This window comes from Pelobates fuscus, chromosome 2, assembly GCF_036172605.1.
Source record: "Pelobates fuscus isolate aPelFus1 chromosome 2, aPelFus1.pri, whole genome shotgun sequence".
NCBI classification, from domain to species: Eukaryota; Metazoa; Chordata; class Amphibia; order Anura; family Pelobatidae; genus Pelobates; species Pelobates fuscus.
This window is the reverse complement of record NC_086318.1, coordinates 65,405,152-65,425,972: the sequence shown is the minus strand read 5'-3', so window position 1 is coordinate 65,425,972 and position 20,821 is coordinate 65,405,152. Positions and strand designations below refer to the sequence as shown.

The following is a 20,821-nucleotide window of genomic DNA, read 5'->3' as shown; positions in this document are numbered from 1 at the left end:
GGATACACATATGGAGGAGGTCGCGGCCGCCTCCCAGATCTCCTGCCAATCGACCCCCTCCAGCTCCTCGCCTAGATCGGTTTCCCATTGAGCTGTATAAGTAAGCTCCCCCCATTCGGAAGTGGAGTTAGATATGTGTGCATATATAGCCGTTATGAGGCCCCTTGGGAATCGTTTATTAAGGCACATGGTTTCGAAAAAAGTGAGTGGCTGCGTCGCGCTAGCTCTATTCCTCGGGGCCTGTGCAAAATCTCTAAGCTGGAGATATCGAAAGAAATCCGAAGGGCGTAGTGCAGCCCTAGTTTTTAATTCTTCAAATTGAAGAATTGAGCCGCCTTCATACATATGACATAAGCGTTGGACGCCTGCGCTTTCTAAGCCCTTGAAATCCCTTACGTCTAAACCAGGGGTGAACGTTTTGTTCCTCAAATAAGGCGTTAATGGGGACATTTTGGAGGATAACCCATATTTGATTGACGCCACGTCCCATATTTTAATCGAGTTTGCTATGGCAGGACAGTCGATGCGTGTAGTCGGTCTGTGGTCCCGGGGGACCCACATAGCGAGTTGTGGGATGTCGGGTCCCATAAGGGACGACTCTAAATCCACCCATCTCCTTACCTCCGGGGGAGAGTGCCAATGCGCTATCTGTGTTAGCTGAGCTGCTAAATAATAGAAATAAAAATTGGGTAAACCCAGGCCCCCCCTCGTTTTTGCCCTGTACAAAATATTGCGGGAGACCCTTTGTCTCTTATTTTGCCATATGAATTTCCCTACTGCCTGCTGGAGTGTTCCCAGGTCCGATTTAGTCAGTCGAACCGAGAGGGCTTGGAATAGAAATAACATTCTGGGGAGCACATTCATTTTGACCGAGTGGATTCTGCCGATCCACGAGATCGGTTTATCCTGCCATTTCTCCATATCCGTAATCAGAGTACGAAGTAAGGGGGAATAGTTTTGTTGGAAGAGCTGGGTGGGGTCCGCCGTTAGGTGGATCCCCAAATACTTTATATGGTGTTTCGCAATGCGTATATTGTGAGCGGACCCCACGTAAGCGATATCAGAGTCTCGCATACATATAGGAAGCGCGCTCGACTTAGGGAGGTTCACCTTATAGCCTGCTAGGTTGCCATAAGATTCCAGCGCCGTTGCCAGCGCTTCCATGGACCTTATCGGGTCTGTCAGAGTCAGCAATACATCGTCCGCGAAAGCTGACACAACGTATCTCCGGTCCCCCACTGCTATCCCTTGAATCTCCTGGGTACAGCGCACTTTCTGTAACAGGGGTTCGAGGGACAAGGCGAAAAGCAGAGGTGATAATGGGCAGCCCTGTCTGGTCCCGTTGCCCAAGGTAAATGGTGAGGCTTGTGAACCCGCTATTTGAACCCGCGCTCGTACGTTCGTATACATTGCCCTGATAGCAGTGATGTAAGCGTGAGGTAGGCCAAAATGCCGGAGGACTTCGAACAGATAGGGCCACTTAACCCTATCGAAAGCCTTTTCCGCGTCGAGCGACAGGATCATTGTTGGTATCCCCTTATCCGCCTGCCTCCAGATCAGGTCAATGTTGCGCCGGGTATTCTCATATAGTTGTCTGCCGGGTATAAAACCCACCTGATCAGGGTGTATCAGACTCGTTAAGAAGGGGTTCAAGCGGGTCGCCAAAATTTTAGCTAAAATTTTTGAGTCGTGATTTATTAGCGATATCGGGCGAAAATTTTCAGGGACTGCGTCGTCCCTGCCCGGTTTTGGTAAGAGTACCACGTCGGCCAGCGACATGTCCCTGTCTGGTGTGCCCCCCTCCATGAGATCGTTAAACAGCGTTTCCAAATGTGGGGTGAGTTCTTCGCGGAAGATCTTGTAGTACCCGCCCTCAAAACCATCTGGGCCCGGAGCCTTATTACCTTTCAATGCCGAGATTGCCGCGTCTATTTCGTCAGCCGTGATACGCGCTCCCAAAACAGCTGCGTCCCCTTCGCTCAACTTCGGCAGAGACAGTGGAGCCAAAAAGTCCCTAGTGTCGTCTATCGCACGCTGTTGGTGATCGCTGCCACTCTCCCCAGAATGGTTATATAATTTAGAATAGTAATCAGTGAAAACTTTCGCTATATCGGTGGGGTCCGTGCAATAGTTGCCCTCGGCATTCTTGATTCTCGTGACGTGAGAATGAGCCTGTCTCGGGCGAAGGGATCTAGCCAACAGCGTATCCATTTTATTGGACTTCTCGTAGTATGTCCGTTTGGACCGCACCACGGCCCTAGCTGTGTCGTCCAGGAGCGCCTCACGTACCGACGTGCGGTGTGTTTGTACGTCTACCAACGAGTTGGGGGACGGAGCGGCCTTGTGTTTTTCTTCCGCTTTTCCTAGGGCCTCCAGTAGAGTCGATAGTAATTGTGTTTTGCGTTTATTTTTAAGTGTAGCTTCACGGATAAGTATGCCACGTATGACCGCCTTGTGAGCGGCCCATACCGTGGCCGGGCTGAGATCGGGTGCCGTGTTTCGAAGGAAATAGTCGGAGAGTTCCTGTCGGACCGACTCCACCACGACCGGATCTTGTAGCAGGGAGGTATTAAGTTTCCAGGACCACGGGGAGGCTGTACACAAATTATCTAGGGTCAGCGTAACTTCCGCGTGATCCGACCAAGTTATAGATCCGATCGTGGATGTCGAGGTCCTCGACGCTGAATGCGAGTTCACTAGGAACATGTCAATTCTGGAATAAGTTCCATGGGGTGCAGAGTAATAAGTATAGTCTCGGTCATCTGGATGGTGAGCCCTCCAGATGTCCAAGAGGCCTGTACGCTGGATAAACGTACGGAGTAGTTTATCCTGGCTCCCTCGACCATGTGATCTTGGCAACCCGCCGCCGTGGCTCCTATCCACGGCTGGGCATGGGGTAGCATTAAGATCCCCTCCTACAATGATCATGCCGTGCGGTAGGCCATTCACTGTTTGGGTCATGTGATCCCAAAATTCAGTGGAAGGGATGTTGGGGGCGTAAATATTAAGAAGGTGGATCGTATGGGAATACAAACTCCCCGATAGTAATATATAGCGCCCCGCCGGGTCTGCTAACACCTTCCCAATCCGAAAAGGGCATCTATGGTGTACGAGTATGGCGATGCCGTTCCTTTTGTTTAATGCTCTAGCCTCGTGTGCTACTCTGAAAGTGTGGTCTTTTAGGGTGAACTTCGCATGCGCGGATATATGCGTCTCCTGCAGGAACGCTATATCTGGATTCAAGCGTTTAAGTTCCCTAAACATAAGGCGTCTTTTACTGGGGGCATTAAGGCCCTTAACATTCAGAGATAATATTTTTAACGGCATGGCAATGGGTGGGACGTGAAGCTTGTCCTGGTACTCTGATCCCACGGGACCCGGCACAGATAAGTCATTGTCGTGTGCGAAGGCCTATAGCTCTCGTCCAATCTCAGCAAATCAGGACTGTGACCCATGCTACGGGCGAACACAAGGCCCCCCCCTCCCAAGGGGACTAGGACGGGGACATAGGGGAAAGAGAAGGGGAAAGGAAAGACAGTAGGGTAGAGTAGAAGGGTTATGAGAGAGAATCGCAAGAAAATTGAGAAGGAAAAGAAAAACAAACACAAACGCCTGGTCTTACCTATTGCCAGGACAAACTGGGGTATATGTCGAAGCTTACTCAGAGCACTGAAAGGGCTCCAGAGAAGCAGGAACATAGACCAACCACTGGAAGCACCCTAGGGGTGTCAAACTGAACTTCATTGGAGATAAAAAATTTTAAACATCTAGAGTGTACAAAGGTAGGGGAATGTAATCGAGCTGCATTTAGCTCGGGCCCTGACCTGTGGGCCCCCACAAGAAGGCGTCGGAGTGGGTGTCAGGGGAGGGGGTAGTGAGCCAATCACAACCTGTCCCCCCATAACTCAATAGCGGACAGCTGTGTGAGGTTACTACTAGGGAACATAATGCAAACTGTGTGTAAGGGTCGGAACTCAGAAGTGGTAAGGGCTGGAGGGGGTCACATAAAATGAAGGAGTGCTATAGTAGAGTAGCTGGGCGACATGTAGTATCAGTATATTACGCCCTTAAGTAAGTATCCTCCTTGCTTGCCGCAATACGGGGAACGATGATAACTATATACCTTATGTAGTTATGAGCTATGTTACATGCATCTCGAGGTGCATAGCACAGGAATTTTAAGCGAGACACCAACTCGGATCCCCACGAAGACTGTTAGTTTCCTCTCATCTCTAACTGTATGGGGATCTGAATATTTGAAATACAGCCCGCCCGGGGGTAATGGAGTGCGTGCAACTGTCGCCCACGTACAACTATGGAGGAGCCTAAGTGAGGGGTAAAACATCCCCCTTGTAGATCCAGAGCCTACAGTGCGTCCCATATCATCCCATATCGAACAATGTACCCCCTACCACCCCCGGCCCCGGGTCCCAATGGTCAACTACACCCCGCATAATAAGAGACAGGAAATGTCAAACCCCACATCCTAGCTCATAAAAACCAATAGCATACATGTTGAGGGGGTGTTACAAAAAACGTATCCCGCCGCCCGCCGCCCCACACCGGGCCCGTGCCCCCGCCAGAGCATGAAAACACAGATAAAATGCATCGCAACTCCCGCCCCCTGGGGACTTAATGATACGTGGGAAAATAGGGGATGGGAGGCTATAAGCCGGTACACGGTATTCGCCAGAAGACCCCAAAAAATTAGGTAGGGCCGTGTTCTGGGGGTGCAGAAATATTAAGATAGAAATATACAACCAAAACACATGTCCCCGGAGTATAACAGTACATATATGCCGCAGCGCGATGCCGGGCATAGTAAAACATTCGAACCCGCCGCCCGCCGCCCCCATCAGACCCGAACCCCTGAGACAACAGAGGCCCATCGCACGATACTCCGGTCCCGGTCTCGAGGGACCTGCTTAACTCAGGAGAGCAGGGAAACTGATAGAGAATGTTGTAGGATGGGTCCCATCGGGCCTATATACAGCGTCTGCCGCCAGACCCCAAAACCAGGCGCTTCTATGGGGAAGGGTGGCCACAAAGAAGCAGCACATGAGCGGTATCAAGGTGGGTAGCAGGTAGAAGCCCTAGCCCACCCGAAGCAAGAGGGAGCCCACCCACAAAAGGGGGAGCCCGCAAACCCACGGAGGCCTCACTGCGGGTCCCTATACCCAGGGCCACAAAATGACAAAAACAAAACAAGAGAGAAAAAAAGGGGATATATAAAAAAAAAAATATTTTCAACCCCCCGGGAACGAGGCTCCGGTAACCCCCTCCCAAGCAACATTAACCCCCCCCCTGTGAGGCCTCACCAACCGGGATAACAGCCACCCGACCCGGGACAGCCTCCGACGATCGCCATCTTCACCCGTCCGCAGCATACCATTCGCGAGGGAGGGCAGAGAGGACCTCCACCTGGGCCGTCGATACAGCAAAATCAGCGGGCGGGTGAATCCCCAGATCCCTCAGAAACTGCGCCGGGTCGCCATCAGGAAAAAGAAGCCTGGTGCGGCCCTCTTTGAAGGCCATGAGCCGGAAGGGGTGCCCCCATGCATACTTGACAGAATGGCGCTGCAGTAGCTCAGTGATGGGGCGCCATTCTCGTCGTCTCTGTAAAGTTAGTGGGGTCAAATCTTGAAACAGCGCGAGTTCGACCCCGTTGTGGGTGATCGGGCGCTCTCTGCCTCGTCTCATCAGGGCCTCCTTTGTTTGGAAGGAGAGGAATTTTATTATTACGTCTCTCGGCCGTCGGTCGTCCGCCCTTCTCGCCCGGAGTGCCCTATGCGCCCGTTCTATCTGCCATAAGTGGTCGGGGATGTCGGGGAGCAGAGGTTTAAAGATCCCCAGGACTGCTTCGCTCAGGGACCCCTCCCCCTCCTGTTCGGGCAAGCCCCGGAGGCGAACGTTATTTCGTCTCGATCTGTTACCCAGATCGTCGATTGCCGACTCCGCTGACAACAATTGAGAAGTAAGGTGATTGATTTGGGCGGCAGCTGCGTTGTGAGCCACAACCGTGGACTCCACCCGATTCTCCAGCGCCGCCGTCCTTACTCCCAGGGCCTGGATTTCTGTCTTCACTTCCGCGGAGTTACGGGCGATCTCTGCAGCCAGGTAGGTGCGGACCTCCGTCAATTTAGCCATGATCTGGCTGGCCTCAGAGTCCGGAGAGCCCATGGCCCCGCTGCTCGCTGGGCTCGAGGGGGAATGGGGCGTACCTCGACCATCCCGTCCGCCATCTTGTGTGCTCGATCGCGCCGTGCGAGAGGCCGCAAACATGTCGGTCAAAGTTACTCCCGGTTCAGCCGCCGGTTTGGTTTGCTTTCTCGAGGCCCTTCTGTCCATTGCTCTTCCCCAACTTGGTATAGCAGTTTAGGCAATTTATCTCCGCTTTCGTAGGCTGTTGGCACCGCGGTCGCAGCAGAGCTCTACATGGACACGTCCAGCTCGCTCGGCTGCTAACCACGCCCCCCGAAAATTATCACTTTTTAATGGGCAGAAGAATTCATCGTCTAGGCAGTTGCAGTATGACACCTTCTCTAAAGTCATTTGCCCATTGTGGCTTCATAGCAGGTGTTTAGAATTGATCATTATCTTTAACTCTGAATGCTTCTGATGATGAAATTTCAAAGATTATTTTCTGGATTCTGTTCTTTTGGGGTGTCATTATTCGCTGGTTGTTAAACCCTACGGCATGTATACTTCTTTGAAGTCATTCTCTGTGCCGTAGACTAACATTGTCTTAATGTGATGCTCTTCGTTGGGGATTAACGATTCTGACCAGGAATGATCCATCATTTTCCATTTAAAATAGGAAACTAATCACTTTATAATATCATAAGACTGCATCATCTAGGCATTGATACCAAATACCAAAGGATTTATGTTGGCCTGGTCCATACCCATGGTTAAGAAATGAAGGTATGCATAAATGCTTGAAAGAAATGAAACCAAGCAGATGCCAGAATTCTATTGAAGAAAAATGTGTTTGGTATCTAATGTCGAGATGGCTGACTCCAATTTGGCATCGGCAGATTATATATGCTTAAATTGGATTTTAAGAAAGAATGTTTTTTTGACTGTTGCTTTCTCTTGATGTGAAATTTTTAAAAGAATTACGCAGATTTGAACTCGGATCGCTGGATTCAGAGTCCAGAGTGCTAACCATTACACCATGGAACCCCACACGATGCTACCAACTGGTAGAATGCCTGGATCTCAGATCTTCGATAACGGTAGAATATCACCTCTCACTCAACTTCAATAAAAGTGGGTAATAGTAAGGAAAATGTGGACTTTGCACAAGTAGCAGACTTTTCCTGCCAAATCAGCTTACACGCAGTGTCAGAATGGCCGAGCGGTCTAAGGCGCCAGACTCAAGATCAACTTCTTCCACAATATGGGTGTTCTGGTCTCCACGTGGAGGCGTGGGTTCAAATCCCACTTCTGACAGCTCTTTCATATTTTTTGCTGTTCATTCTTAAAATTCCATCCTTTTACATTTAAAATAGGAAAATTATCACTTTTTAATGGGCAGAAGAATTCATCGTCTAGGCAGTTGCAGTATGACACCTTCTCTAAAGTCATTTGCCCATTGTGGCTTCATAGCAGGTGTTTAGAATTGATCATTATCTTTAACTCTGAATGCTTCTGATGATGAAATTTCAAAGATTATTTTCTGGATTCTGTTCTTTTGGGGTGTCATTATTCGCTGGTTGTTAAACCCTACGGCATGTATCCTTCTTTGAAGTCATTCTCTGTGCCGTAGACTAACATTGTCTTAATGTGATGCTCTTCGTTGGGGATTAACGATTCTGACCAGGAATGATCCATCATTTTCCATTTAAAATAGGAAACTAATCACTTTATAATATCATTAGACTGCATCATCTAGGCATTGATACCAAATACCAAAGGATTTATGTTGGCCTGGTCCATACCCATGGTTAAGAAATGAAGGTATGCATAAATGCTTGAAAGAAATGAAACCAAGCAGATGCCAGAATTCTATTGAAGAAAAATGTGTTTGGTATCTAATGTCGAGATGGCTGACTCCAATTTGGCATCGGCAGATTATATATGCTTAAATTGGATTTTAAGAAAGAATGTTTTTTTGACTGTTGCTTTCTCTTGATGTGGAATTTTTAAAAGAAGTACGCAGGTCCCAGCGAGATTTGAACTCGGATCGCTGGATTCAGAGTCCAGAGTGCTAACCATTACACCATGGAACCCCACACGATGCCACCAACTGGTAGAATGCCTGGATCTCAGATCTTCGATAACGGTAGAATATCACCTCTCACTCAACTTCAATAAAAGTGGGTAATAGTAAGGAAAATGTAGACTTTGCACAAGTAGCAGACTTTTCCTGCCAAATCAGCTTACACGCAGTGTCAGAATGGCCGAGCGGTCTAAGGCGCCAGACTCAAGATCAACTTCTTCCACAATATGGGTGTTCTGGTCTCCACGTGGAGGCGTGGGTTCAAATCCCACTTCTGACAGCTCTTTCATATTTTTTGCTGTTCATTCTTAAAATTCCATCCTTTTACATTTAAAATAGGAAAATTATCACTTTTTAATGGGCAGAAGAATTCATCGTCTAGGCAGTTGCAGTATGACACCTTCTCTAAAGTCATTTGCCCATTGTGGCTTCATAGCAGGTGTTTAGAATTGATCATTATCTTTAACTCTGAATGCTTCTGATGATGAAATTTCAAAGATTATTTTCTGGATTCTGTTCTTTTGGGGTGTCATTATTCGCTGGTTGTTAAACCCTACGGCATGTATCCTTCTTTGAAGTCATTCTCTGTGCCGTAGACTAACATTGTCTTAATGTGATGCTCTTCGTTGGGGATTAACGATTCTGACCAGGAATGATCCATCATTTTCCATTTAAAATAGGAAACTAATCACTTTATAATATCATTAGACTGCATCATCTAGGCATTGATACCAAATACCAAAGGATTTATGTTGGCCTGGTCCATACCCATGGTTAAGAAATGAAGGTATGCATAAATGCTTGAAAGAAATGAAACCAAGCAGATGCCAGAATTCTATTGAAGAAAAATGTGTTTGGTATCTAATGTCGAGATGGCTGACTCCAATTTGGCATCGGCAGATTATATATGCTTAAATTGGATTTTAAGAAAGAATGTTTTTTTGACTGTTGCTTTCTCTTGATGTGAAATTTTTAAAAGAATTACGCAGGTCCCACCGAGATTTGAACTCGGATCGCTGGATTCAGAGTCCAGATTGCTAACCATTACACCATGGAACCCCACACGATGCTACCAACTGGTAGAATGCCTGGATCTCAGATCTTCGATAACGGTAGAATATCACCTCTCACTCAACTTCAATAAAAGTGGGTAATAGTAAGGAAAATGTAGACTTTGCACAAGTAGCAGACTTTTCCTGCCAAATCAGCTTACACGCAGTGTCAGAATGGCCGAGCGGTCTAAGGCGCCAGACTCAAGATCAACTTCTTCCACAATATGGGTGTTCTGGTTTCCACATGGAGGCGTGGGTTCAAATCCCACTTCTGACAGCTCTTTCATATTTTTTGCTGTTCATTCTTAAAATTCCATCCTTTTACATTTAAAATAGGAAAATTATCACTTTTTAATGGGCAGAAGAATTCATCGTCTAGGCAGTTGCAGTATGACACCTTCTCTAAAGTCATTTGCCCATTGTGGCTTCATAGCAGGTGTTTAGAATTGATCATTATCTTTAACTCTGAATGCTTCTGATGATGAAATTTCAAAGATTATTTTCTGGATTCTGTTCTTTTGGGGTGTCATTATTCGCTGGTTGTTAAACCCTACGGCATGTATCCTTCTTTGAAGTCATTCTCTGTGCCGTAGACTAACATTGTCTTAATGTGATGCTCTTCATTGGGGATTAACGATTCTGACCAGGAATGATCCATCATTTTCCATTTAAAATAGGAAACTAATCACTTTATAATATCATTAGACTGCATCATCTAGGCATTGATACCAAATACCAAAGGATTTATGTTGGCCTGGTCCATACCCATGGTTAAGAAATGAAGGTATGCATAAATGCTTGAAAGAAATGAAACCAAGCAGATGCCAGAATTCTATTGAAGAAAAATGTGTTTGGTATCTAATGTCGAGATGGCTGACTCCAATTTGGCATCTGCAGATTATATATGCTTAAATTGGATTTTAAGAAAGAATGTTTTTTTGACTGTTGCTTTCTCTTGATGTGAAATCATTAGACTGCATCATCTAGGCATTGATACCAAATACCAAAGGATTTATGTTGGCCTGGTCCATACCCATGGTTAAGAAATGAAGGTATGCATAAATGCTTGAAAGAAATGAAACCAAGCAGATGCCAGAATTCTATTGAAGAAAAATGTGTTTGGTATCTAATGTCGAAATGGCTGACTCCAATTTGGCATCGGCAGATTATATATGCTTAAATTGGATTTTAAGAAAGAATGTTTTTTTGACTGTTGCTTTCTCTTAATGTGAAATTTTTAAAAGAATTACACAGGTCCCACTGAGATTTGAACTCGGATCGCTGGATTCAGAGTCCAGAGTGCTAACCATTACACCATGGAACCCCACACGATGCTACCAACTGGTAGAATGCCTGGATCTCAGATCTTCGATAACGGTAGAATATCACCTCTCACTCAACTTCAATAAAAGTGGGTAATAGTAAGGAAAATGTGGACTTTGCACAAGTAGCAGACTTTTCCTGCCAAATCAGCTTACACGCAGTGTCAGAATGGCCGAGCGGTCTAAGGCGCCAGACTCAAGATCAACTTCTTCCACAATATGGGTGTTCTGGTCTCCACGTGGAGGCGTGGGTTCAAATCCCACTTCTGACAGCTCTTTCATATTTTTTGCTGTTCATTCTTAAAATTCCATCCTTTTACATTTAAAATAGGAAAATTATCACTTTTTAATGGGCAGAAGAATTAATCGTCTAGGCAGTTGCAGTATGACACCTTCTCTAAAGTCATTTGCCCATTGTGGCTTCATAGCAGGTGTTTAGAATTGATCATTATCTTTAACTCTGAATGCTTCTGATGATGAAATTTCAAAGATTATTTTCTGGATTCTGTTCTTTTGGGGTGTCATTATTCGCTGGTTGTTAAACCCTACGGCATGTATCCTTCTTTGAAGTCATTCTCTGTGCCGTAGACTAACATTGTCTTAATGTGATGCTCTTCGTTGGGGATTAACGATTCTGACCAGGAATGATCCATCATTTTCCATTTAAAATAGGAAACTAATCACTTTATAATATCATTAGACTGCATCATCTAGGCATTGATACCAAATACCAAAGGATTTATGTTGGCCTGGTCCATACCCATGGTTAAGAAATGAAGGTATGCATAAATGCTTGAAAGAAATGAAACCAAGCAGATGCCAGAATTCTATTGAAGAAAAATGTGTTTGGTATCTAATGTCGAGATGGCTGACTCCAATTTGGCATCGGCAGATTATATATGCTTAAATTGGATTTTAAGAAAGAATGTTTTTTTGACTGTTGCTTTCTCTTGATGTGGAATTTTTAAAAGAAGTACGCAGGTCCCAGCGAGATTTGAACTCGGATCGCTGGATTCAGAGTCCAGAGTGCTAACCATTACACCATGGAACCCCACACGATGCCACCAACTGGTAGAATGCCTGGATCTCAGATCTTCGATAACGGTAGAATATCACCTCTCACTCAACTTCAATAAAAGTGGGTAATAGTAAGGAAAATGTAGACTTTGCACAAGTAGCAGACTTTTCCTGCCAAATCAGCTTACACGCAGTGTCAGAATGGCCGAGCGGTCTAAGGCGCCAGACTCAAGATCAACTTCTTCCACAATATGGGTGTTCTGGTCTCCACGTGGAGGCGTGGGTTCAAATCCCACTTCTGACAGCTCTTTCATATTTTTTGCTGTTCATTCTTAAAATTCCATCCTTTTACATTTAAAATAGGAAAATTATCACTTTTTAATGGGCAGAAGAATTCATCGTCTAGGCAGTTGCAGTATGACACCTTCTCTAAAGTCATTTGCCCATTGTGGCTTCATAGCAGGTGTTTAGAATTGATCATTATCTTTAACTCTGAATGCTTCTGATGATGAAATTTCAAAGATTATTTTCTGGATTCTGTTCTTTTGGGGTGTCATTATTCGCTGGTTGTTAAACCCTACGGCATGTATCCTTCTTTGAAGTCATTCTCTGTGCCGTAGACTAACATTGTCTTAATGTGATGCTCTTCGTTGGGGATTAACGATTCTGACCAGGAATGATCCATCATTTTCCATTTAAAATAGGAAACTAATCACTTTATAATATCATTAGACTGCATCATCTAGGCATTGATACCAAATACCAAAGGATTTATGTTGGCCTGGTCCATACCCATGGTTAAGAAATGAAGGTATGCATAAATGCTTGAAAGAAATGAAACCAAGCAGATGCCAGAATTCTATTGAAGAAAAATGTGTTTGGTATCTAATGTCGAGATGGCTGACTCCAATTTGGCATCGGCAGATTATATATGCTTAAATTGGATTTTAAGAAAGAATGTTTTTTTGACTGTTGCTTTCTCTTGATGTGAAATTTTTAAAAGAATTACGCAGATTTGAACTCGGATCGCTGGATTCAGAGTCCAGAGTGCTAACCAACTGGTAGAATGCCTGGATCTCAGATCTTCGCTAACGGTAGAATATCACCTCTCACTCAACTTCAATAAAAGTGGGTAATAGTAAGGAAAATGTAGACTTTGCACAAGTAGCAGACTTTTCCTGCCAAATCAGCTTACACACAGTGTCAGAATGGCTGAGCGGTCTAAGGCGCCAGACTCAAGATCAACTTCTTCCACAATATGGGTGTTCTGGTCTCCACATGTAGGTGTGGGTTCAAATCCCACTTCTGACAGCTCTTTCATATTTTTTGCTGTTCATTCTTAAAATTCCATCCTTTTACATTTAAAATAGGAAAATTATCACTTTTTAATGGGCAGAAGAATTCATCGTCTAGGCAGTTGCAGTATGACACCTTCTCTAAAGTCATTTGCCCATTGTGGCTTCATAGCAGGTGTTTAGAATTGATCATTATCTTTAACTCTGAATGCTTCTGATGATGAAATTTCAAAGATTATTTTCTGGATTCTGTTCTTTTGGGGTGTCATTATTCGCTGGTTGTTAAACCCTACGGCATGTATCCTTCTTTGAAGTCATTCTCTGTGCCGTAGACTAACATTGTCTTAATGTGATGCTCTTCGTTGGGGATTAACGATTCTGACCAGGAATGATCCATCATTTTCCATTTAAAATAGGAAACTAATCACTTTATAATATCATTAGACTGCATCATCTAGGCATTGATACCAAATACCAAAGGATTTATGTTGGCCTGGTCCATACCCATGGTTAAGAAATGAAGGTATGCATAAATGCTTGAAAGAAATGAAACCAAGCAGATGCCAGAATTCTATTGAAGAAAAATGTGTTTGGTATCTAATGTCGAGATGGCTGACTCCAATTTGGCATCGGCAGATTATATATGCTTAAATTGGATTTTAAGAAAGAATGTTTTTTTGACTGTTGCTTTCTCTTGATGTGAAATTTTTAAAAGAATTACGCAGGTCCCACCGAGATTTGAACTCGGATCGCTGGATTCAGAGTTCAGAGTGCTAACCATTACACCATGGAACCCCACACGATGCTACCAACTGGTAGAATGCCTGGATCTCAGATCTTCGCTAACGGTAGAATATCACCTCTCACTCAACTTCAATAAAAGTGGGTAATAGTAAGGAAAATGTAGACTTTGCACAAGTAGCAGACTTTTCCTGCCAAATCAGCTTACACACAGTGTCAGAATGGCCGAGCGGTCTAAGGCGCCAGACTCAAGATCAACTTCTTCCACAATATGGGTGTTCTGGTCTCCACGTGGAGGCGTGGGTTCAAATCCCACTTCTCACAGCTCTTTCATATTTTTTGCTGTTCATTCTTAAAATTCCATCCTTTTACATTTAAAATAGGAAAATTATCACTTTTTAATGGGCAGAAGAATTCATCGTCTAGGCAGTTGCAGTATGACACCTTCTCTAAAGTCATTTGCCCATTGTGGCTTCATAGCAGGTGTTTAGAATTGATCATTATCTTTAACTCTGAATGCTTCTGATGATGAAATTTCAAAGATTATTTTCTGGATTCTGTTCTTTTGGGGTGTCATTATTCGCTGGTTGTTAAACCCTACGGCATGTATCCTTCTTTGAAGTCATTCTCTGTGCCGTAGACTAACATTGTCTTAATGTGATGCTCTTCGTTGGGGATTAACGATTCTGACCAGGAATGATCCATCATTTTCCATTTAAAATAGGAAACTAATCACTTTATAATATCATTAGACTGCATCATCTAGGCATTGATACCAAATACCAAAGGATTTATGTTTGCCTGGTCCATACCCATGGTTAAGAAATGAAGGTATGCATAAATGCTTGAAAGAAATGAAACCAAACAGATGCCAGAATTCTATTGAAGAAAAATGTGTTTGGTATCTAATGTCGAGATGGCTGACTCCAATTTGGCATCGGCAGATTATATATGCTTAAATTGGATTTTAAGAAAGAATGTTTTTTTGACTGTTGCTTTCTCTTGATGTGAAATTTTTAAAAGAATTACGCAGGTCCCACCGAGATTTGAACTCGGATCGCTGGATTCAGAGTTCAGAGTGCTAACCATTACACCATGGAACCCCACACGATGCTACCAACTGGTAGAATGCCTGGATCTCAGATCTTCGCTAACGGTAGAATATCACCTCTCACTCAACTTCAATAAAAGTGGGTAATAGTAAGGAAAATGTAGACTTTGCACAAGTAGCAGACTTTTCCTGCCAAATCAGCTTACACACAGTGTCAGAATGGCCGAGCGGTCTAAGGCGCCAGACTCAAGATCAACTTCTTCCACAATATGGGTGTTCTGGTCTCCACATGGAGGCGTGGGTTCAAATTCCACTTCTGACAGCTCTTTCATATTTTTTGCTGTTCATTCTTAAAATTCCATCCTTTTACATTTAAAATAGGAAAATTATCACTTTTTAATGGGCAGAAGAATTCATCGTCTAGGCAGTTGCAGTATGACACCTTCTCTAAAGTCATTTGCCCATTGTGGCTTCATAGCAGGTGTTTAGAATTGATCATTATCTTTAACTCTGAATGCTTCTGATGATGAAATTTCAAAGATTATTTTCTGGATTCTGTTCTTTTGGGGTGTCATTATTCGCTGGTTGTTAAACCCTACGGCATGTATCCTTCTTTGAAGTCATTCTCTGTGCCGTAGACTAACATTGTCTTAATGTGATGCTCTCCGTTGGGGATTAACGATTCTGACCAGGAATGATCCATAATTTTCCATTTAAAATAGGAAACTAATCACTTTATAATATCATTAGACTGCATCATCTAGGCATTGATACCAAATACCAAAGGATTTATGTTGGCCTGGTCCATACCCATGATTAAGAAATGAAGGTATGCATACATGCTTGAAAGAAATGAAACCAAGCAGATGCCAGAATTCTATTGAAGAAAAATGTGTTTGGTATCTAATGTCGAGATGGCTGACTCCAATTTGGCATCGGCAGATTATATATGCTTAAATTGGATTTTAAGAAAGAATGTTTTTTTGACTGTTGCTTTCTCTTGATGTGAAATTTTTAAAAGAATTACGCAGGTCCCACCGAGATTTGAACTCGGATCGCTGGATTCAGAGTCCAGAGTGCTAACCATTACACCATGGAACCCCACACGATGCTACCAACTGGTAGAATGCCTGGATCTCAGATCTTCGCTAACGGTAGAATATCACCTCTCACTCAACTTCAATAAAAGTGGGTAATAGTAAGGAAAATGTAGACTTTGCACAAGTAGCAGACTTTTCCTGCCAAATCAGCTTACACACAGTGTCAGAATGGCCGAGCGGTCTAAGGCGCCAGACTCAAGATCAACTTCTTCCACAATATGGGTGTTCTGGTCTCCACATGGAGGCGTGGGTTCAAATCCCACTTCTGACAGCTCTTTCATATTTTTTGCTGTTCATTCTTAAAATTCCATCCTTTTACATTTAAAATAGGAAAATTATCACTTTTTAATGGGCAGAAGAATTCATCGTCTAGGCAGTTGCAGTATGACACCTTCTCTAAAGTCATTTGCCCATTGTGGCTTCATAGCAGGTGTTTAGAATTGATCATTATCTTTAACTCTGAATGCTTCTGATGATGAAATTTCAAAGATTATTTTCTGGATTCTGTTCTTTTGGGGTGTCATTATTCGCTGGTTGTTAAACCCTACGGCATGTATCCTTCTTTGAAGTCATTCTCTGTGCCGTAGACTAACATTGTCTTAATGTGATGCTCTTCGTTGGGGATTAACGATTCTGACCAGGAATGATCCATAATTTTCCATTTAAAATAGGAAACTAATCACTTTATAATATCATTAGACTGCATCATCTAGGCATTGATACCAAATACCAAAGGATTTATGTTGGCCTGGTCCATACCCATGATTAAGAAATGAAGGTATGCATACATGCTTGAAAGAAATGAAACCAAGCAGATGCCAGAATTCTATTGAAGAAAAATGTGTTTGGTATCTAATGTCGAGATGGCTGACTCCAATTTGGCATCGGCAGATTATATATGCTTAAATTGGATTTTAAGAAAGAATGTTTTTTTGACTGTTGCTTTCTCTTGATGTGAAATTTTTAAAAGAATTACGCAGGTCCCACCGAGATTTGAACTCGGATCGCTGGATTCAGAGTCCAGAGTGCTAACCATTACACCATGGAACCCCACACGATGCTACCAACTGGTAGAATGCCTGGATCTCAGATCTTCGCTAACGGTAGAATATCACCTCTCACTCAACTTCAATAAAAGTGGGTAATAGTAAGGAAAATGTAGACTTTGCACAAGTAGCAGACTTTTCCTGCCAAATCAGCTTACACACAGTGTCAGAATGGCCGAGCGGTCTAAGGCGCCAGACTCAAGATCAACTTCTTCCACAATATGGGTGTTCTGGTCTCCACATGGAGGCGTGGGTTCAAATCCCACTTCTGACAGCTCTTTCATATTTTTTGCTGTTCATTCTTAAAATTCCATCCTTTTACATTTAAAATAGGAAAATTATCACTTTTTAATGGGCAGAAGAATTCATCGTCTAGGCAGTTGCAGTATGACACCTTCTCTAAAGTTATTTGCCCATTGTGGCTTCATAGCAGGTGTTTAGAATTGATCATTATCTTTAACTCTGAATGCTTCTGATGATGAAATTTCAAAGATTATTTTCTGGATTCTGTTCTTTTGGGGTGTCATTATTCGCTGGTTGTTAAACCCTACGGCATGTATCCTTCTTTGAAGTCATTCTCTGTGCCGTAGACTAACATTGTCTTAATGTGATGCTCTTCGTTGGGGATTAACGATTCTGACCAGGAATGATCCATAATTTTCCATTTAAAATAGGAAACTAATCACTTTATAATATCATTAGACTGCATCATCTAGGCATTGATACCAAATACCAAAGGATTTATGTTGGCCTGGTCCATATCCATGGTTAAGAAATGAAGGTATGCATACATGCTTGAAAGAAATGAAACCAAGCAGATGCCAGAATTCTATTGAAGAAAAATGTGTTTGGTATCTAATGTCGAGATGGCTGACTCCAATTTGGCATCGGCAGATTATATATGCTTAAATTGGATTTTAAGAAAGAATGTTTTTTTGACTGTTGCTTTCTCTTGATGTGAAATTTTTAAAAGAATTACGCAGGTCCCACCGAGATTTGAACTCGGATCGCTGGATTCAGAGTCCAGAGTGCTAACCATTACACCATGGAACCCCACACGATGCTACCAACTGGTAGAATGCCTGGATCTCAGATCTTCGCTAACGGTAGAATATCACCTCTCACTCAACTTCAATAAAAGTGGGTAATAGTAAGGAAAATGTAGACTTTGCACAAGTAGCAGACTTTTCCTGCCAAATCAGCTTACACACAGTGTCAGAATGGCCGAGCGGTCTAAGGCGCCAGACTCAAGATCAACTTCTTCCACAATATGGGTGTTCTGGTCTCCACATGGAGGCGTGGGTTCAAATCCCACTTCTGACAGCTCTTTCATATTTTTTGCTGTTCATTCTTAAAATTCCATCCTTTTACATTTAAAATAGGAAAATTATCACTTTTTAATGGGCAGAAGAATTCATCGTCTAGGCAGTTGCAGTATGACACCTTCTCTAAAGTCATTTGCCCATTGTGGCTTCATAGCAGGTGTTTAGAATTGATCATTATCTTTAACTCTGAATGCTTCTGATGATGAAATTTCAAAGATTATTTTCTGGATTCTGTTCTTTTGGGGTGTCATTATTCGCTGGTTGTTAAACCCTACGGCATGTATCCTTCTTTGAAGTCATTCTCTGTGCCGTAGACTAACATTGTCTTAATGTGATGCTCTTCGTTGGGGATTAACGATTCTGACCAGGAATGATCCATAATTTTCCATTTAAAATAGGAAACTAATCACTTTATAATATCATTAGACTGCATCATCTAGGCATTGATACCAAATACCAAAGGATTTATGTTGGCCTGGTCCATACCCATGATTAAGAAATGAAGGTATGCATACATGCTTGAAAGAAATGAAACCAAGCAGATGCCAGAATTCTATTGAAGAAAAATGTGTTTGGTATCTAATGTCGAGATGGCTGACTCCAATTTGGCATCGGCAGATTATATATGCTTAAATTGGATTTTAAGAAAGAATGTTTTTTTGACTGTTGCTTTCTCTTGATGTGAAATTTTTAAAAGAATTACGCAGGTCCCACCGAGATTTGAACTCGGATCGCTGGATTCAGAGTCCAGAGTGCTAACCATTACACCATGGAACCCCACACGATGCTACCAACTGGTAGAATGCCTGGATCTCAGATCTTCGCTAACGGTAGAATATCACCTCTCACTCAACTTCAATAAAAGTGGGTAATAGTAAGGAAAATGTAGACTTTGCACAAGTAGCAGACTTTTCCTGCCAAATCAGCTTACACACAGTGTCAGAATGGCCGAGCGGTCTAAGGCGCCAGACTCAAGATCAACTTCTTCCACAATATGGGTGTTCTGGTCTCCACATGGAGGCGTGGGTTCAAATCCCACTTCTGACAGCTCTTTCATATTTTTTGCTGTTCATTCTTAAAATTCCATCCTTTTACATTTAAAATAGGAAAATTATCACTTTTTAATGGGCAGAAGAATTCATCGTCTAGGCAGTTGCAGTATGACACCTTCTCTAAAGTCATTTGCCCATTGTGGCTTCATAGCAGGTGTTTAGAATTGATCATTATCTTTAACTCTGAATGCTTCTGATGATGAAATTTCAAAGATTATTTTCTGGATTCTGTTCTTTTGGGGTGTCATTATTCGCTGGTTGTTAAACCCTACGGCATGTATCCTTCTTTGAAGTCATTCTCTGTGCCGTAGACTAACATTGTCTTAATGTGATGCTCTTCGTTGGGGATTAACGATTCTGACCAGGAATGATCCATAATTTTCCATTTAAAATAGGAAACTAATCACTTTATAATATCATTAGACTGCATCATCTAGGCATTGATACCAAATACCAAAGGATTTATGTTGGCCTGGTCCATACCCATGGTTAAGAAATGAAGGTATGCATACATGCTTGAAAGAAATGAAACCAAGCAGATGCCAGAATTCTATTGAAGAAAAATGTGTTTGGTATCTAATGTCGAGATGGCTGACTCCAATTTGGCATCGGCAGATTATATATGCTTAAATTGGATTTTAAGAAAGAATGTTTTTTTGACTGTTGCTTTCTCTTAATGTGAATTTTTTAAAAGAATTACGCAGGTCCCACCGAGATTTGAACTCGGATCGCTGGATTCAGAGTCCAGAGTGCTAACCATTACACCATGGAACCCCACACGATGCTACCAACTGGTAGAATGCCTGGATCTCAGATCTTCGCTAACGGTAGAATATCACCTCTCACTCAACTTCAATAAAAGTGGGTAATAGTAAGGAAAATGTAGACTTTGCACAAGTAGCAGACTTTTCCTGCCAAATCAGCTTACACACAGTGTCAGAATGGCCGAGCGGTCTAAGGCGCCAGACTCAAGATCAACTTCTTCCACAATATGGGTGTTCTGGTCTCCACATGGAGGCGTGGGTTCAAATCCCACTTCTGACAGCTCTTTCATATTTTTTGCTGTTCATTCTTAAAATTCCATCCTTTTACATTTAAAATAGGAAAATTATCACTTTTTAATGGGCAGAAGAATTCATCGTCTAGGCAGTTGCAGTATGACACCTTCTCTAAAGTCATTTGCCCATTGTGGCTTCATAGCAGGTGTTTAGAATTGATCATTATCTTTAACTCTGAATGCTTCTGATGATGAAATTTCAAAGATTATTTTCTGGATTCTGTTCTTTTGGGGTGTCATTATTCGCTGGTTGTTAAACCCTACGGCATGTATCCTTCTTTGAAGTCATTCTCTGTGCCGTAGACTAACATTGTCTTAATGTGATGCTCTCCGTTGGGGATTAACGATTCTGACCAGGAATGATCCATAATTTTCCATTTAAAATAGGAAACTAATCACTTTATAATATCATTAGACTGCATCATCTAGGCATTGATACCAAATACCAAAGGATTTATGTTGGCCTGGTCCATACCCATGATTAAGAAATGAAGGTATGCATACATGCTTGAAAGAAATGAAACCAAGCAGATGCCAGA

General features: G+C 42.9%; 23 non-coding genes across 23 annotated transcripts; 12 read left to right on the top strand and 11 right to left on the bottom strand.

Annotated features, from left to right (window-relative positions):
• Positions 1–7,346: 7,346 nt before the first annotated feature.
• On the top strand, positions 7,347–7,455 carry TRNAL-CAA (transfer RNA leucine (anticodon CAA)). Its single transcript has 2 exons — positions 7,347–7,384; positions 7,410–7,455. It is a non-coding gene; the product is annotated as a tRNA-Leu (tRNA).
• A 707-nt stretch (positions 7,456–8,162) lies between these two features.
• On the bottom strand, positions 8,163–8,234 carry TRNAQ-CUG (transfer RNA glutamine (anticodon CUG)). The gene has a single exon. It is a non-coding gene; the product is annotated as a tRNA-Gln (tRNA).
• A 161-nt stretch (positions 8,235–8,395) lies between these two features.
• On the top strand, positions 8,396–8,504 carry TRNAL-CAA (transfer RNA leucine (anticodon CAA)). Its single transcript has 2 exons — positions 8,396–8,433; positions 8,459–8,504. It is a non-coding gene; the product is annotated as a tRNA-Leu (tRNA).
• Positions 8,505–9,211: 707 nt separating this feature from the next.
• TRNAQ-CUG (transfer RNA glutamine (anticodon CUG)) lies at positions 9,212–9,283 on the bottom strand. Its single transcript has one exon. It is a non-coding gene; the product is annotated as a tRNA-Gln (tRNA).
• Positions 9,284–9,444: 161 nt separating this feature from the next.
• Positions 9,445–9,553, top strand: TRNAL-CAA (transfer RNA leucine (anticodon CAA)). The gene is made up of 2 exons: positions 9,445–9,482; positions 9,508–9,553. It is a non-coding gene; the product is annotated as a tRNA-Leu (tRNA).
• A 975-nt stretch (positions 9,554–10,528) lies between these two features.
• TRNAQ-CUG (transfer RNA glutamine (anticodon CUG)) lies at positions 10,529–10,600 on the bottom strand. Its single transcript has one exon. It is a non-coding gene; the product is annotated as a tRNA-Gln (tRNA).
• A 161-nt stretch (positions 10,601–10,761) lies between these two features.
• Positions 10,762–10,870, top strand: TRNAL-CAA (transfer RNA leucine (anticodon CAA)). Its single transcript has 2 exons — positions 10,762–10,799; positions 10,825–10,870. It is a non-coding gene; the product is annotated as a tRNA-Leu (tRNA).
• Positions 10,871–11,577: 707 nt separating this feature from the next.
• TRNAQ-CUG (transfer RNA glutamine (anticodon CUG)) lies at positions 11,578–11,649 on the bottom strand. The gene has a single exon. It is a non-coding gene; the product is annotated as a tRNA-Gln (tRNA).
• A 161-nt stretch (positions 11,650–11,810) lies between these two features.
• On the top strand, positions 11,811–11,919 carry TRNAL-CAA (transfer RNA leucine (anticodon CAA)). Its single transcript has 2 exons — positions 11,811–11,848; positions 11,874–11,919. It is a non-coding gene; the product is annotated as a tRNA-Leu (tRNA).
• A 1,714-nt stretch (positions 11,920–13,633) lies between these two features.
• Positions 13,634–13,705, bottom strand: TRNAQ-CUG (transfer RNA glutamine (anticodon CUG)). The gene has a single exon. It is a non-coding gene; the product is annotated as a tRNA-Gln (tRNA).
• Positions 13,706–13,866: 161 nt separating this feature from the next.
• TRNAL-CAA (transfer RNA leucine (anticodon CAA)) lies at positions 13,867–13,975 on the top strand. The gene is made up of 2 exons: positions 13,867–13,904; positions 13,930–13,975. It is a non-coding gene; the product is annotated as a tRNA-Leu (tRNA).
• A 707-nt stretch (positions 13,976–14,682) lies between these two features.
• On the bottom strand, positions 14,683–14,754 carry TRNAQ-CUG (transfer RNA glutamine (anticodon CUG)). The gene has a single exon. It is a non-coding gene; the product is annotated as a tRNA-Gln (tRNA).
• Positions 14,755–14,915: 161 nt separating this feature from the next.
• Positions 14,916–15,024, top strand: TRNAL-CAA (transfer RNA leucine (anticodon CAA)). The gene is made up of 2 exons: positions 14,916–14,953; positions 14,979–15,024. It is a non-coding gene; the product is annotated as a tRNA-Leu (tRNA).
• Positions 15,025–15,731: 707 nt separating this feature from the next.
• Positions 15,732–15,803, bottom strand: TRNAQ-CUG (transfer RNA glutamine (anticodon CUG)). The gene has a single exon. It is a non-coding gene; the product is annotated as a tRNA-Gln (tRNA).
• Positions 15,804–15,964: 161 nt separating this feature from the next.
• Positions 15,965–16,073, top strand: TRNAL-CAA (transfer RNA leucine (anticodon CAA)). Its single transcript has 2 exons — positions 15,965–16,002; positions 16,028–16,073. It is a non-coding gene; the product is annotated as a tRNA-Leu (tRNA).
• A 707-nt stretch (positions 16,074–16,780) lies between these two features.
• Positions 16,781–16,852, bottom strand: TRNAQ-CUG (transfer RNA glutamine (anticodon CUG)). Its single transcript has one exon. It is a non-coding gene; the product is annotated as a tRNA-Gln (tRNA).
• A 161-nt stretch (positions 16,853–17,013) lies between these two features.
• Positions 17,014–17,122, top strand: TRNAL-CAA (transfer RNA leucine (anticodon CAA)). Its single transcript has 2 exons — positions 17,014–17,051; positions 17,077–17,122. It is a non-coding gene; the product is annotated as a tRNA-Leu (tRNA).
• Positions 17,123–17,829: 707 nt separating this feature from the next.
• Positions 17,830–17,901, bottom strand: TRNAQ-CUG (transfer RNA glutamine (anticodon CUG)). Its single transcript has one exon. It is a non-coding gene; the product is annotated as a tRNA-Gln (tRNA).
• Positions 17,902–18,062: 161 nt separating this feature from the next.
• Positions 18,063–18,171, top strand: TRNAL-CAA (transfer RNA leucine (anticodon CAA)). The gene is made up of 2 exons: positions 18,063–18,100; positions 18,126–18,171. It is a non-coding gene; the product is annotated as a tRNA-Leu (tRNA).
• Positions 18,172–18,878: 707 nt separating this feature from the next.
• On the bottom strand, positions 18,879–18,950 carry TRNAQ-CUG (transfer RNA glutamine (anticodon CUG)). Its single transcript has one exon. It is a non-coding gene; the product is annotated as a tRNA-Gln (tRNA).
• Positions 18,951–19,111: 161 nt separating this feature from the next.
• Positions 19,112–19,220, top strand: TRNAL-CAA (transfer RNA leucine (anticodon CAA)). The gene is made up of 2 exons: positions 19,112–19,149; positions 19,175–19,220. It is a non-coding gene; the product is annotated as a tRNA-Leu (tRNA).
• Positions 19,221–19,927: 707 nt separating this feature from the next.
• On the bottom strand, positions 19,928–19,999 carry TRNAQ-CUG (transfer RNA glutamine (anticodon CUG)). The gene has a single exon. It is a non-coding gene; the product is annotated as a tRNA-Gln (tRNA).
• A 161-nt stretch (positions 20,000–20,160) lies between these two features.
• TRNAL-CAA (transfer RNA leucine (anticodon CAA)) lies at positions 20,161–20,269 on the top strand. Its single transcript has 2 exons — positions 20,161–20,198; positions 20,224–20,269. It is a non-coding gene; the product is annotated as a tRNA-Leu (tRNA).
• Positions 20,270–20,821: the final 552 nt, after the last annotated feature.